The sequence below is a fragment of the Gopherus flavomarginatus genome, chromosome 2 (genome assembly GCF_025201925.1).
Source record: "Gopherus flavomarginatus isolate rGopFla2 chromosome 2, rGopFla2.mat.asm, whole genome shotgun sequence".
Lineage (NCBI taxonomy): Eukaryota > Metazoa > Chordata > Testudines > Testudinidae > Gopherus > Gopherus flavomarginatus.
In genome coordinates, this window is record NC_066618.1 from 33,658,490 (window position 1) to 33,672,321 (window position 13,832).

The 13,832-nt window shown below is 44.7% G+C and overlaps 1 protein-coding gene across 8 annotated transcripts in view; it reads left to right on the forward strand.

The window, feature by feature from the left end:
• MPP7 (MAGUK p55 scaffold protein 7) overlaps positions 1 to 13,832 on the forward strand; it is a 441,047-nt gene that overhangs the window by 121,807 nt on the left and 305,408 nt on the right. For 4 of the 8 annotated variants that reach the window (XM_050939087.1, XM_050939085.1, XM_050939091.1 and 1 more), the window contains one exon: positions 2,346 to 2,421. The exons of the other annotated variants lie outside the window; for them this stretch is intronic. The gene's annotated coding sequence lies outside the window, so the exon portion shown is untranslated. The remainder of the gene's footprint in view (positions 1 to 2,345; positions 2,422 to 13,832) is intronic. 8 annotated transcript variants of the gene reach the window in all.

A 13,832-nucleotide genomic window follows, 5' to 3' on the forward strand; every position in this document is an offset into this window, starting at 1 on the left:
GAATAATTTTTCTCTGTCCTCCTTGTAGCCTTTTATGTACTTGAAAACTGTTATCATGTCCCCTCTCAGTCTTCTCTTCTCCAGGCTAACATCTGAGTGTCTCCCAAATATTTGAAATTAGAAACACAATAACACTTTTTCATTCCAGTCTGTAGGAGAAATAGCTTGCCTAGTTTATTGGTTTGTTTGTGTGACTGTGAGAGACCCTTTATGACACCTGGCAAAGAGCATATCCAACACACTAGTGTCAGATTTAGCCAAACAGCATCTTGTAAGGTATCGTCAGGGCCCTACCAAATTCATGACCATGAAAAATGTGTCACAGACCATGAAATCTGATCTATCCTGTGAAATCTGGCTATTGTAGGGGAGAGGCAGGGCAGGGGGTACCCCATCCAGGGGCTCCTACTTTGGCTTAGGCTCCAGATGCTAGTCCCAGCCTAGGCTGGGGAGGGACAGGTCTTCCTCTTCCCTTGCAGGGGCCACTTTCAAGTTGGGTCAGACCCACCTCCGGGAACTTCCCTTGGCTGCAGGAAGCTCGCTGGCTGCCCCCTGACCTGAGTGGGAGGCTGCCAGGAAAACCAAGATGGATGGTAACCTACTCCCCATTCCCTGTGACCCTCACTTCTGAACAACTGCTGCTGGTGGTGCTGGCTTTAGAGCCTGGCACCTGGCCAGTAACTGCTCTCCTGCTGCTCAGCTCTGAAGCAGCACCTCTGCCCGCCAAAGCACAGAAGTAAGTGTGGCAATCCCATAACCCTCCTGCAGTAGCCTTGGGACCCTCCCACTAGGACCTCCCCAAGACCTTGTTTTGGGTTGGGACTCCCACAGTTAAAACACTGTGGAATTTCATGTGTAAACACCTGAAAGCATGAAATTGACTATTTAAAAAATCCTGTAACAGTGAAATTGGTAGGGCCCTAGGTATCATGTAAAAACTGGTGACATGCTGGTCATGAATATCATTGCATGATGTATGTATGCATTGTGTATAAAGAGTTACATGTGTGTGCTGGATATAAGTTCTTAAAATACATTTTGGAGGTAGTAGATAAACAAGTCTGCCCTGGACCATGGAATGTGGATTTACTTGTCTGCATGGCTTGAATACAAGCAAAGAACAAGAAAAGTATATTTACATCTAGGATAAACAAAATGATTAAGCCAATCAAAAGAGCAAATTGATCAGAGGAAGCAATGGTGGAGGGAAAACTCTGAGGTATGCAGTTCAAATGGATAAAATTCAAATGTTTATTGGACTATATATTGGACTATATAAAGAAAAAAAAAAGAACCTTTTAGTTATCTGTTACTAGGTGAATCCTCCTGCCTGAGGGGCTGGAGATAATTATCACTTGATTGAAGTGAAAAAGCATGTTGTTTTTGTTTTGTTTGTAACCATACCTTTCTTTTTTACCCTCTTGTTTAGTATCTCTTAAATCTATGTTCTTTATTAATAAACTTATGCTTATTTTTGCAATAAGTCATGTCATTGCCTTTAAATTAATTTGTTTGCATTCTCAGTTGACCCAACAGGCTGATGTTTTCTCTCTTTGGAGATAGCAGGCTTGGTTAATTTTGGTAAGAGAGCAGTCAGACGGACTAGATACTCCAGAGGGATGTCTCTGGGGAACTTGGTAACTGTGGTTCACTGAATGTTGCTTACAAGGCAACATTGAGACTGGCAGCGTCTCGAGGAGCTTTCTGGTTAGGCAGACTGACTGGTCTGGCTGGGAACTGTCATACGTTTTAAGCTTCAACAAAGCTCTCTCTGAGGCAGAAGTAACACAGGTTTCAGAGTGGTAGCTGTGTTAGTCTGTATCAGCAAAAACAAAGAGGAGTGCTTGTGGCAACTTGGAGACTAACAAATTTATTAGGGCAGGACCTTTTGGGGCTAAAACCCACTTCATCAGCTTCATGGAGTGGAAAATACAGTAGGAAGATATATAATATAATATACACATAGTACATGAAAAGATGGGCGTTGCCTTACCAATTCTATTAAGACAATTCAATTAAAGTGGGCTATTATCAACAGGAGGAAAAATCACTTTTGTAGTGGTAATAAGGATGGCCCATTTCAAACAGTTGACAAGAAGGTGTGAGTAACAGTATGGGAAAATTAGTTTTTCATTTTTGTAATGACCTAATTTGATGGTATCCAGTTTGAAAATTAATTCCAGTTCTGCAGTTTTTCGTTGGAGTCTGTTTTTGAAGTTTTTTTGTTTAAGAATTGCCACTTCTTAGTCTGTTGAGTGTCCAGGGAGGTACAAGTGCTCTCCTACTGGTTTTGGAATGTTACAATTCTTGACGTCTGATTTGTGTCCATTTATTCTTTTGCACAGAGACTGTCCGGTTTGGCCAATGGCAGAGGGACATTGCTGGCACATGATGGCATATATCACATTGGTTGATGTGCAGGTAAACGAGCCCCTGATGGTGTGGCTGATGTGGTTAGGTCCTATGATGGTGTACGTTGAATAGATACGTGGACAGAGTTGGCATTGGAGTTTGTTGCAGGGATAGGTTCCTGGGTTAGTGAAATAACACAGTGGTTTATGGTTCTAGGATTCCTGAGGGAAGTGTGAGAGAGGAAAATGAGGGAAAACTTAGTGGAAGAAATGAATTTTGCAATTTAGTTCTGAAAGTAGTTTCCATAATCCCCGTTATGCAGGAGTGAGTTTCATAGTTTATTTCCAACTGCTGTGAAAGTTCTGTCATCTTGAGTCTTTCTGTGTTGGTGAGCTGCCACTGTTCTTCTGAAACATTTATCGTGGGACGTTGTTGCAGAGGGAGAGGTTCTTTTGGTTACCTGCAGCCAATCCCATGGAAAATGTTTGCATATCAGAGACAAAGACCTTGAACTGGATTTTCTATTGAGTAGAGACCTTATGAGAGCAGAATAGCAGGATATGTTTACTGTGGCATGTGTTAAGCAGACAGAGTTCTGTCTGCCAAAAACTTTCACTGTGTCTGGCTTCAATCCTAGATAGAAGTGGCAATAATAGAGCCTGGCAATGACATGTGTAGATCATTGTAACCAGATCTCTGTCTCATAGCGTGCAATCTCCTGGCTAGTTGTATATAAATGAAAATGAGATTATTTTTTGCTTCTGTGGCTAATTTTGTGTTTCAGTACCATTAATAAACTCTGAAGTTCCGCAAAGCAGCTGTTGACCATGTTTGTGTAATGCAAACCTGGCAGGATGACTCTTAAGGTTGTGAAAAGTAAAGGGATTACGGACCACAAATCAGAATGAGGGTGCAGATGTGTGGTCAGCCTCATTGGCAGAGCCCTGCGGTAGAGTGTGGAAAGTGAGGTTGCAAATGAGAAATCTTTTAAATTGGTATAGGGATTGGGTAACACTTCCTCTATCTGTCCCCAAACAGCTTATGTTTTGATGTGATACTGGTACCTGGTACTGGTGGAAGAGCCCTGCTCTGCTTCCTTCAGGAAAGGAGGAAGAGGGGTCGTATCATAGCTCTGGTAAAACTTCCCTTGCTGGAGAGTCACCAGGCTTCTATGTTTGGGTCCCACACACTGGACTAGTGTGCTTTATGTCTGATTAGGTTCTGGAATGTTTCCTGGGCTCACAGTCTGTTATTCCATGGATGTGAGACCTCATGGTCTGGCTAACGTAGACCCCAAGACCATCATGGACTCCTCCCATCAAGACACCACAGTTACTTAAGCACAACCTTTCCCAGAGCTCCAGCTTCGTGGGCATTCTGGTTTATAGTTTTCTCTCTCCAGTGACGTGATAGTTGAAGCACATAACACACAAGTTTTGCAAAAGAGATTCTGAAACCATTATTTTTTTCTTTAGACAGTGCAAGAAATATATAGAGGCAAAACAAAAAAAACCTATGTGCCCTTCCCTGCATCAGTTTCCCTATCACACTGGACCATTCTTTGGGCTTAGAGTCCTCTAGGATGTCCAGGATCCCCTCTCTTCTCCTGCACAGCCTTGCTTTCTATCTGTCCTCTTCTCCCTCTGTCTCAAAATCGTGGCTGAGTCACCCTTTTATAAAGTTGCTGTCACCTCTGCTCGTGACCCCTTGCCAGGTGATCAAAGTCCTGTGCTGGGTGATCTGTTGCTGAGGCCTTGGTTACACTGGTGCTTTACAGTGCTGCAACTTTCTCGCGCAAGGATGTGAAAAAACACCCCCCTGAGCGCAGCAAGTTACAGCGCTGTAAAGCGCCAGTGTAAACAGTGCCCCAACGCTGGGAGTGCGGCTCCCAGCACTGTAAGCTAATCCCTGGGGGAGGTGGAGTACCTGCAGCGCTGGGAGAGCTCTCTCCCAGTGTTGGCGCCGTGACTGTACTCGCACTTCAAAGCGCTGCCGTGGGAGTGCTCCTGTGACAGCGCTTCGGAGTTTCGAGTGTAGCCAAGCCCTTAGTTATCAGCTACTAAAATGGACTGGTTTTCTTGGTCCACCCACCTTCATTGTCAAAGGGAGCTTTCATTTGAATGGAAGACTATCAAAGTTTAATAACCCTCTATTGTTAACTAAGTGTCACTATCCTTGGAATTACATTCCAAAATGGAGGTAAAAAGACAGCAGAGATTACCGGCTAACTTTACAATTCAAATGAAGTTTTCAGTTTGATCTTCATATATCAGGTTCATAATCGCCAGCTGTAATTCATAAGATGGGTATACTCTTTGTATCAAGAGTTGTAGCAATTGTGATATCACTTGTTTGATAATACTCATGTCATTGTTCTTTTGTTCTGTTGGGGCTAGAAGGAATGAGGAGAGAAATGAAAGTAGAGAGACACTTGAAAGCTCTTTCAGGTTGTAGTAGCTGGTTTTTCCACATCACTGATATGGGTGTGACCTATTTCTTATGCGGTTATTAACAAAAGGAGGGAATAAAGGGCTTCCTTGCCACTGTAGTATACCAGAATAAGCATAAAAGATAGGATACTTCAGATATACTGCTCTAGTTCACAAATACCAGAAATCAGTAAAATTTTTTTATATGATCTCTAAATAGGTATTCTGTAAACATTTATATAGGAGCACTATACCATGCAAATGTTTGAGCTAGAGTGCTGAGTCTTGGTTGCATGGACTTGGGTGATTATTTTTTTTCTTTGAACATCAATACACTGGAGTTGATCAGTTAACAAATGTGTGTTCACTTAAGATTAATTACTTTAAAATCTCTCCCCAGACTCTGTGTTGACTAACTTGCACTCGGCAGCGCTTTGAAGTTTCAAGTGTGGTCGCAGCGCCAGTGCTGGGAGAGAGCTCTCCCAGCGCTGTACTCCACATCCTCTACGGGTGTAGCTTGCAGCGCTGGGAGCCGCGCTCCCAGTGCTGCGGCATTGTTTACACTGAGGCTTTACAGCGCTGTATCTTGCAGCGCTCAGGGGGGTGTTTTTTTCACACTCCTGAGCGCGAAAGTTGCAGTGCTGTAAAGCGCCAGTGTACCCATGGCCTCTGTTAGGTTTATTAAACAAGAACTCAAATGTAGGGTATGGCTACACTTACATTTGTGCAGCGCTGGGAGTTACAGCTGTGTTCGTACAGCTGTGTAGGGCCAGCGCTGCAGTGTGGCCACACTGACAGCTACCAGCGCTGCAGTGTGGCCACGTTTGCAGAATTTGCAGCGCTGTTGGGAGTGGTGCATTGTGGGCAGCTATCTCACAGAGCACCTCGTCCCATTTTGGCGCTGTGGCTTGTGGGAAGGGGACGGAAGGGTGCTGGTCTTTCAGCTTCCTGTTCCAACGCCCCGTGGTGCTTTGCTACACATTCCAAGCAGTTTGGCAGCATTGTGAGTCTGCAGCGCGATTTCTGTTACAAATGGAGCCCGAGCTGCTGAGGACCTTGCTGATGAATGTTGCCAGCACATGACGCATGGCAGTGGAGCTATTCCTTCAGCTCCAAAGTGACAGTGAGGAGTCAGATGATGATATTGATTCGCATGACGCGCAAGACACTGAATTGCTTGTGGCAGTAATGGACATGCTCAGCACCGTGGAACGCCGCCTTTGGGCTCGGGAAACGAGCACTGAGTGGTGGGATCACATCATCCTGCAAGCCTGGGATGACGAGCAGTGGCTGCAGAACTTTCAGATGAGAAAAGCGACTTTCATGGGACTGTGTGCTGAGCTCGCCCCTACCCTGCGGCGCAGGGACACGAGATTGAGAGCTGCCCTGCCAGTGGAGAAGCCGGTGGCTGTTGCAATCTGGAAGTTGGCAACTCCAGGCAGCTACCGATTGGTGGCGAACCAGTTTGGAGTGGGAAAGTTGACCGTTGGAATAGTGTTGATGCAAATTTGCACGGCCACTAATCGCACCCTGCTAAGAAGAACTGTGACTCTGGGGAACGTGCAGGACATTGTGGATGGCTTTGCACAAATGGGTTTCCCTAACTGTGGAGGGGCAATAGATGGGACGCATATTCCTATTCTGGCACCACCCCTCCTGGCATCAGAGTACATTAATCACAAGGGGTATTTCTCTGTGGTTCTCCAAGCGCTTGTGGATCACCGTGAGTGTTTCACTGACATTTACTCAGGATGGCCTGGAAAGGTGCATGATGCATGCATCTTTCGGAACAGTGCCCTGTTCAGGAAGCTGATGGCCAGGACTTTTTTCTCAGACCGCAAGAACACAGTAGGGGACATCGAAATGCCCACTGTGATCCTTGGAGACCCCGCTTACCCCTTAATGCCATGGCTCATGAAACCATATACAGGGGAGCTTGACAGGAGCAAGGACCAGTTCAACTACAGGCTGAGCCGGTGCAGAATCACTGTGGAATGTGCTTTTGGCCGTTTAAAGGCGCACTGGAGGTGTCTCTACGGGAAGCTAGATTTGGGGGAAAGCAGCATCTCTGCTGCTATATCCGCGTGCTGTATCCTCCATAATATTTGTGAAGGGAAGGGTGAAAGATTCAGTGAGGAATGGGCCTCCGAGGTTCGACGCCTAGAGGCTGAATTTGCACAGCCAGAGAGCAGGGCTACTAGAGAGGCCCAGCAAAGGGCTTCAAGGATTAGGGATGCCTTAAGGGAGCAATTTGAGGCTGAAAGCCAACAGTAATGTTTGGTGCCTTTGCTGTGCCCGTTTTTCCCTTGGGGTACAGTATTTATCACTTTCTTCAATAATAAAAAATGTTTTATAAGCCAAGAAATCATTTATTCAAAATACAGTACATAAAAGGGCAAGGGGGTAGGGTGGTGGACTGTACATTCAGAGGTATGAATATGTCCTGGTTGGATTGCTGTTCAATGCCTGCTGCACTTCAGGATTACTATGCTGCATCGTGATGGGGGTTGAGTGCATAGGGTAAGGGTTGTAGTTATCAGGGCTGGTAGGTGATTGTACAGGTGTTGGGGACAGCTGGAGGTGGTAAGAACCAGGCTGCTGGAGAAAGGTGTTTTGTGCAAATACTGGGGAACAAGAGAGAGAGCTTTGGGAGGGGTGGGGGTTACCACGGTACTGATCTGCCTGCATGGCTACGAGAGACTGCATACAGTCAGTTTGGCGAGCCAGGGGGCTTATCAGCTGCTTTGTGCTTTTCTTGGTAGCCAATTCCTTTCTCCTGCTCTGTTTGTGTCTCCACTCATGCATTTTCTCTCTCCAGTCCTGCAGCCTTTTACTGTCTCTGGCGTACTGATTCATAACTGCTTTGATCAAATCTTCTTTTGATTTTCTAGGATTTTTCCTCAAGTTCTGTAACCGTCGGGCAGGCGGTGATAGTGCTGGATTATTCAAGGTCACTTAAAAAAACATAAATAGAAACATTTAATACAGAGGCTACATTGTTTATTATCACAGTGAAGGAGTTTGTAGACTTTTTGTAGCATCATTCCCATATAAGTAACATAGCACAGAGAGGCCATGGCAGCGAAGGCATGGCGAGCAATGGGGTGAGTGTTTCTGCCGCGAATTCACCTGGGAAGGGGAACTGCCTGAGGGCTCACTGGGGTTTCTGTGCACTGGGGAAAGCAGAGAGCAGGTACTTTGGGACCTGCACGGGGGAAAGCAGAGAGCATGGATCTGGGGTCCTGCACTGGGGAAAGCAGAGAGCAGGGACCTGCACTGGGGAAAGCAGAGAGCAGGGACCTGCACTGGGGAAAGCAGAGAGCAGGGACCTGCACTGAACACTATCCCTACATTCTCAACAGGATTTTCTACTGCCAGATATATCACTGCTGCATGTTACCTGGCAAGAGAGGGAGGGTCTTCTACAGCAATGTGAATTCCGCCCTGGTCCCTATGCAGCTTGCCTATGTGCAGCAATGGTCCCCCCACCCCTTGCGGCACAGTGGTGCGGACGAGTTAGCCTGACCGGGACAAGGACCACGGTGGCTCTCCCTGTAAACTTGTGCAAGCACATTGCCCACGCTCTGGCTGCAACTTTTCAAGAGGTTACCGAGGCCGATTACAGAGACGTGATAGACCAAATCAATGGGCTATTCCACATTTAGGTATGCATGCAGGCAGCCATAACCCCCACCCTCCTCTCCCAAAACATTTCCATCCTAAAAATAAAATCTGCTTACCGGGAACACGCTCCTCTGCTTTTTCTTCACCAATAACTTCCAGCTGCTGCGACTGGCTAGCCTCCTCCTGGCTTGAGAAGAGCTCCTGGCTGCATGTCTCCTGGGACTCCGGGGTGTCTCCCTCCACCCCAGTAGCCTCACTCTCGGCTTCCTCTACACCCTCCCCCACTTCTCCCTGCTCTGAACTCTCCATCGTGCTCCTCGGATTGGCAGTGGGGTCACACCAAAATATGGCATCCAGCTCCTTGTAAAAACGGCAGGTCGTGGGGGCAGCTCCTGAGCGGCGATTTCCCTCACGGGATTTGCAATAGGCACTGCACAGCTCCTTTACTTTTACCCTGCACTGCAATGCATCCCATTCATGGCCCCTTAGCAGCAAGGACTTTGATATCTGCCCATAGGTATCATAATTTCAATGGCTGGAGCGCAGCTGTGCTTGCACAGCTTCCTCACCCCAAACACTGATGAGGTCCTGCAGCTCGGAAGTGTTCCATGCTGGGGCTCGTTTGGGGCGTGGAGGCATGGTCACTGATTGATTGATTGCACTCCACACCTGGCTGAGCAAACAGGAAGGGGATTTTTAAAATTCCTGGGGCATTTAAAGGGCGGGTCACCTGAGCCCAGGGCAGTGGAGTGTGAAACAATGAGCAGAGTGGCTGAAAAGGTATGCTGGGATACCTCCTAATACCCTGGAGGCCAATAAAAGCGCTGTTGGTGTCCACACTTGATGACCAGCGCTGCATCACCAACGCTGGAATCGCTACACCCGAGGCAGACCAGGTGTACAGCCAGCGCTGCAACCAGGGAGTTGCAGTGCTGGCTGTGCTTTGCAAGTGTGGACACAGAGTGAGTTGCAGTGCTGTAACCGCATCACCAGCGCTGCAACTCTCCAGTGTAGCCATGGCCACAGGCATTAGGCAAGAAAACATTTAAACAGCCTGTTAATGATTACATATTTTAGTAATGTTAGCACATTGGTTTCAAGAGATATGTTTACAAACACTTACATTTCTTCTTCAGTAAATTTTAACTTTTGAGTTTTGAAATGATGCTACATTTTGCAGGACTTGCGTGCATGGAAAGTAAATAACAAGATGAAAAATGGTGTAAAGAAAGCTCAACTTTTTTCCCCATCCAGCATCCTAAAAACTCATGTGCTGGAAAAACTTCTTATTGTGTAAAATCAAGTGGAGAGGATTACATGTCTACCTGCTAAGAGTGGGCTGAAAAGCATCCTTATTTAGATCAGCAGCAACAGACCCTAATGTCTCAAACAAAATCAGTTTTCTTTCTGTTTTAATATTCTTAGCAATTGGAAACAGTTGTGGAAATATTTAATATTAACCACACAATGTTTAACTACTTGAGATATTGCAATATGAAAGCAGATTGACAATGTCTCATTGATGTTGTCAGCCTTCCAGATTAAGTTTAGAAATGCTATTTGGATTCAAGCTTGCTTTTTCACAAACCCATATGTGCATATTAAAGAGTCACTTTGCTTTCAGAGTATGTCTTTCTGAAAGAGGCACATACTCTTTTGGTCACTGGCAGAAAAGGAATTATTAGCTATTTACATTTTTGAAAGGGTTTTCCTTGTACAGATTCTTTTAAACAGTTTGCAGTGGGAGACCAACTGAAAGAAATCTTTTCCAAATTTAAAGAGATGATGCCAAGGTGTACTCCTCAAATATATTCCCTTTTAATTTCCAAATTACAGCATAATTTTTAATTTAACTATTAGCCGATGAAGATGAGGATTAGAGTAGTACTAAAAATTCTGAGAAGATGCAGCCTACTTGGGAATCTTGCATGCTGCTTGAATTTTTAAAGCAATGGCTTTCAAGAAAAAATTGACTGAAACGTCCACTGTATAGCTCCCTAGTACTGCTTCTTTGGGTGATAACTTTCTCTGCGGTTCTAGAGCAGTGGTCTCCAACCTTTTTAAGCAACCTTTTGAATTTAAGTACAACCCAGGATCTACCTCAAAGAAAATGTAGAAATGACAGCTTATTATGTTATATAAAGCTGAGATCAATTACCTAATATACATAATTATACATTTTCCCTGCTTACTGAGTCTGTGTGACACTTGTGACTGCACATTATCTACCAGTGTCTTAAAATTCGGATTGTAATTTGAAATTGCAGTCCTGCAGATGCGCATCTGTGAGGTGGGTGTGATACTTGGACTTGATGATCTTCATTTGTGAGAAGGCCATCTCACACAGATAGGTGGATCCAAAGTAAGCTTTCACTTTTAAAGGTCAGGACAATAAAAGAGGATACTTTTCTCGGTTTACTAGTCCCCAAAAATCTCTGTCCCTTGATCTGGCTTTCAGTTCAATATCACTCTGCATGGTAATTATCTCCGTATCAATTCCACTACTTTGTAAATCAAACTCCTGATGGAATATCGCAGCCAACCCACTAATGTATGCTTGAAGGAACAGATTTGAGATACACATCATGATTGGCTCCATCACATCTAATTCTTGAAATCACCTATTGAATTCCTCTGCTAATTTTTTCTGGGTAGAACCATTTTTCTTTGTCTTCAATTTTTTCTAGTATTTTCTCCAGACTCGGGAAGTGCTGCAGCATTTTATCCTTTAACTGGGAGGACCACAGACCCAGTTTCAGTTTGAATGCATTCACTGCACTGATCATATGTGATAAGTCTCTGTCCTTTCACTGCAGTTTGCAGTTCAGCTCGTTCAATTTGGATGTTATGTCAGTAAGGAACCTGAAGTCTAGCACCATGCATTGTCTGACAGCTCATTGCACACTTTGTTCCTTGATTGTAGTGATGATTTTTGGGCATTAGATCCAAAAATATTTTCAGGACTTTCCTCTTGCTTAACCACCTCACATCTGCATGGAGGAGCAGCTCACCATAAGCAGCATCCACTTAATCAAGTAAAGATTTAACCAGGCAGTGCTGGAGGGCTCTTGCTCGAATTGAGTTTACAGTTCTGACAATGATTTTCGTTACATGTGAGAAGTCCGTAACTTTACTTGCTACTGCTTGCAGGTGGATTATACAGTGGTAATTCACAAATGATTCATAGACTCTAGGACTGGAAGGGACCTCGAGAGGTCATCGAGTCCAGTCCCCTGCCCTCATGGCAGGACCAAATACTGTCTAGACCATCCCTGATAGACATTTATCTAACCTACTCTTAAATGTCTCCAGAGATGGAGATTCCACAACCTCCCTAGGCAATTTATTCCAGTGTTTAACTACCCTGACAGTTAGGAACTTTTTCCTAATATCCAACCTTAATCTCCCTTGCTGCAGTTTAAGCCATAATGCTTTTTGCTCTATCATTAGAGGCTAAGGTGAACAAGTTTTCTCCCTCCTCCTGACGACACCCTTTTAGATACCTGAAAACTGCTATCATGTCCCCTCTCAGTCTTCTCTTTTCCAAACTAAACAAACCCAATTCTTTCAGCCTTCCTTCGTAGGTCATGTTCTCAAGACCTTTAGTCATTCTTGTTGCTCTTCTCTGGACCCTCTCCAGTTTCTCCACATCGTTCTTGAACTGTGGTGCCCAGAACTGGACACAATACTCCAGTTGAGGCCTAACCAGCGCAGAATAGAGCGGAAGAATGACTTCTCGTGTTTTGTTCACAACACACCTGTTAATGCATCCTAGAATCACGTTTGCTATTTTTGCAACAGCATCACACTATTGACTCATATTTAGCTTGTGGTCCACTATAACTCCTAGATCCCTTTCCGCCGTACTCCTTCCTAGACAGTCTGTTCCCATTCAGTATGTGTGAAACTGATTGTTTCTTGAAGGAAAACCTGGATCATTTCTGCAAAATGCAACAAAGCCTGCATGTGCACCAAGCATTGCGGATGTACTATCTGTTGTGATCGAAACAAGTTTTTTGATTGGAATGATTTTCTCAAGCATGTACTTTTTGACTCTATTTTAGATATTTTCACCTCTTGTTCTCTCTTTAAGGGGCAAAACAGTCAGAAGTTCCTCTTTAGTTGTTGCATCCTTAAAAAACATTAGAACAGAAACTACCTGGACTGTCAGTCATGTCGACCAATTCATCAGATTGCAGTAAAAAAGCATTTGCAGTCATTCAAATCCTACAGGAGTTGCTGAAAGACACCTTTGGACAAAGATTCCAGCCGTCTTGCTACTGTGGAAGCATCAAGTGATATGCTCTGGATTGTCATCATTATTTCAAAAATCTTTAAATAAGGAGTCTGCTGCCACAGTCAGTATCTCTTTAAATACTTCTCCGTTAGTAAACAGTTTCTTGTGTTTTGCCAGCAGATAGCAAACATGAAACAGTGCTTCGATATAGGCCTTCCCTTTTGCTGCTGGTTTAGTAAAACATAACTGTTGAGCTTTCAAAACAGCCTTCAGTTCATTAACTCTCTTTGCACAGAGTGTGCTATTCAAGGGGAAACAGCCCTTGAATTTGCTGTACATTGTTTTGTGGTGCCTTTCTAAATTTTCCTTTTTACTTATCCATATACTTGTGTGACATAGAAGATATATGCACTTATCTTTCACTGTTGCGAACAGAAATTCATTTTCGCGTTCCAAATGGAAGTTGTAGGTTTTTGGTTTCTTTTTAGATGGCCTGGGTTTGTCACTCATTGTTAATGCTAGCTAGCTAGGTATGTATTTTTTATTATGAAAAGAGGAGAGAACTAGCTACAATTGTAGTCTAACTGACACTTCTGAGCATTAGACATGTGTGCCATACGTGATTAGCCCCTCCCCCCCTTTTCTTTTCTCCCAATTCTGCAGTTGCAGCCAAAAGTGCCATGAGTTATGATGCCTCCTGGTTATTAGGAAAGAGGAAGAGAGCACCCCCGTACTTTGTTGGGGATAAATTTGGTCACGCTGGAGCTTGTTTCTACCCCTGGCTCATGTGCAAAGAAGAAATAAAGTTTCAGTAAATTTAAGAGAACTAAAACCCAATGATCTTCAATGAAAGGGCCCTCAAGCATGGCTGTTTCTTTGCATTCATATGTCAGGTCCAAATGCTCAAATCTGACCAGAGCTTCATGCAGGCTCCCCGACTCCAGAGGGAGAAAGAAGTCAGCGCTCTCTGCTTTCCCTCCTGACCACCTTCCTTCCTGAGCAAGCACCGAGGCCAAGGAGAAACCTCCTACAGGGCTTGTGGGAAGCAGGGCTTTGCATTTCCCCCCTCAGCACCTCCTAGTGTGTAGGACGGCTGTCCTGCGGCCTGGAGGCTCATGGGAAAAGCCTGTGTGGGCGTGTGTGCCATGTACCTTGGTGGAGGTTGTTTGCTTGACCACAAGCCCTGTAGC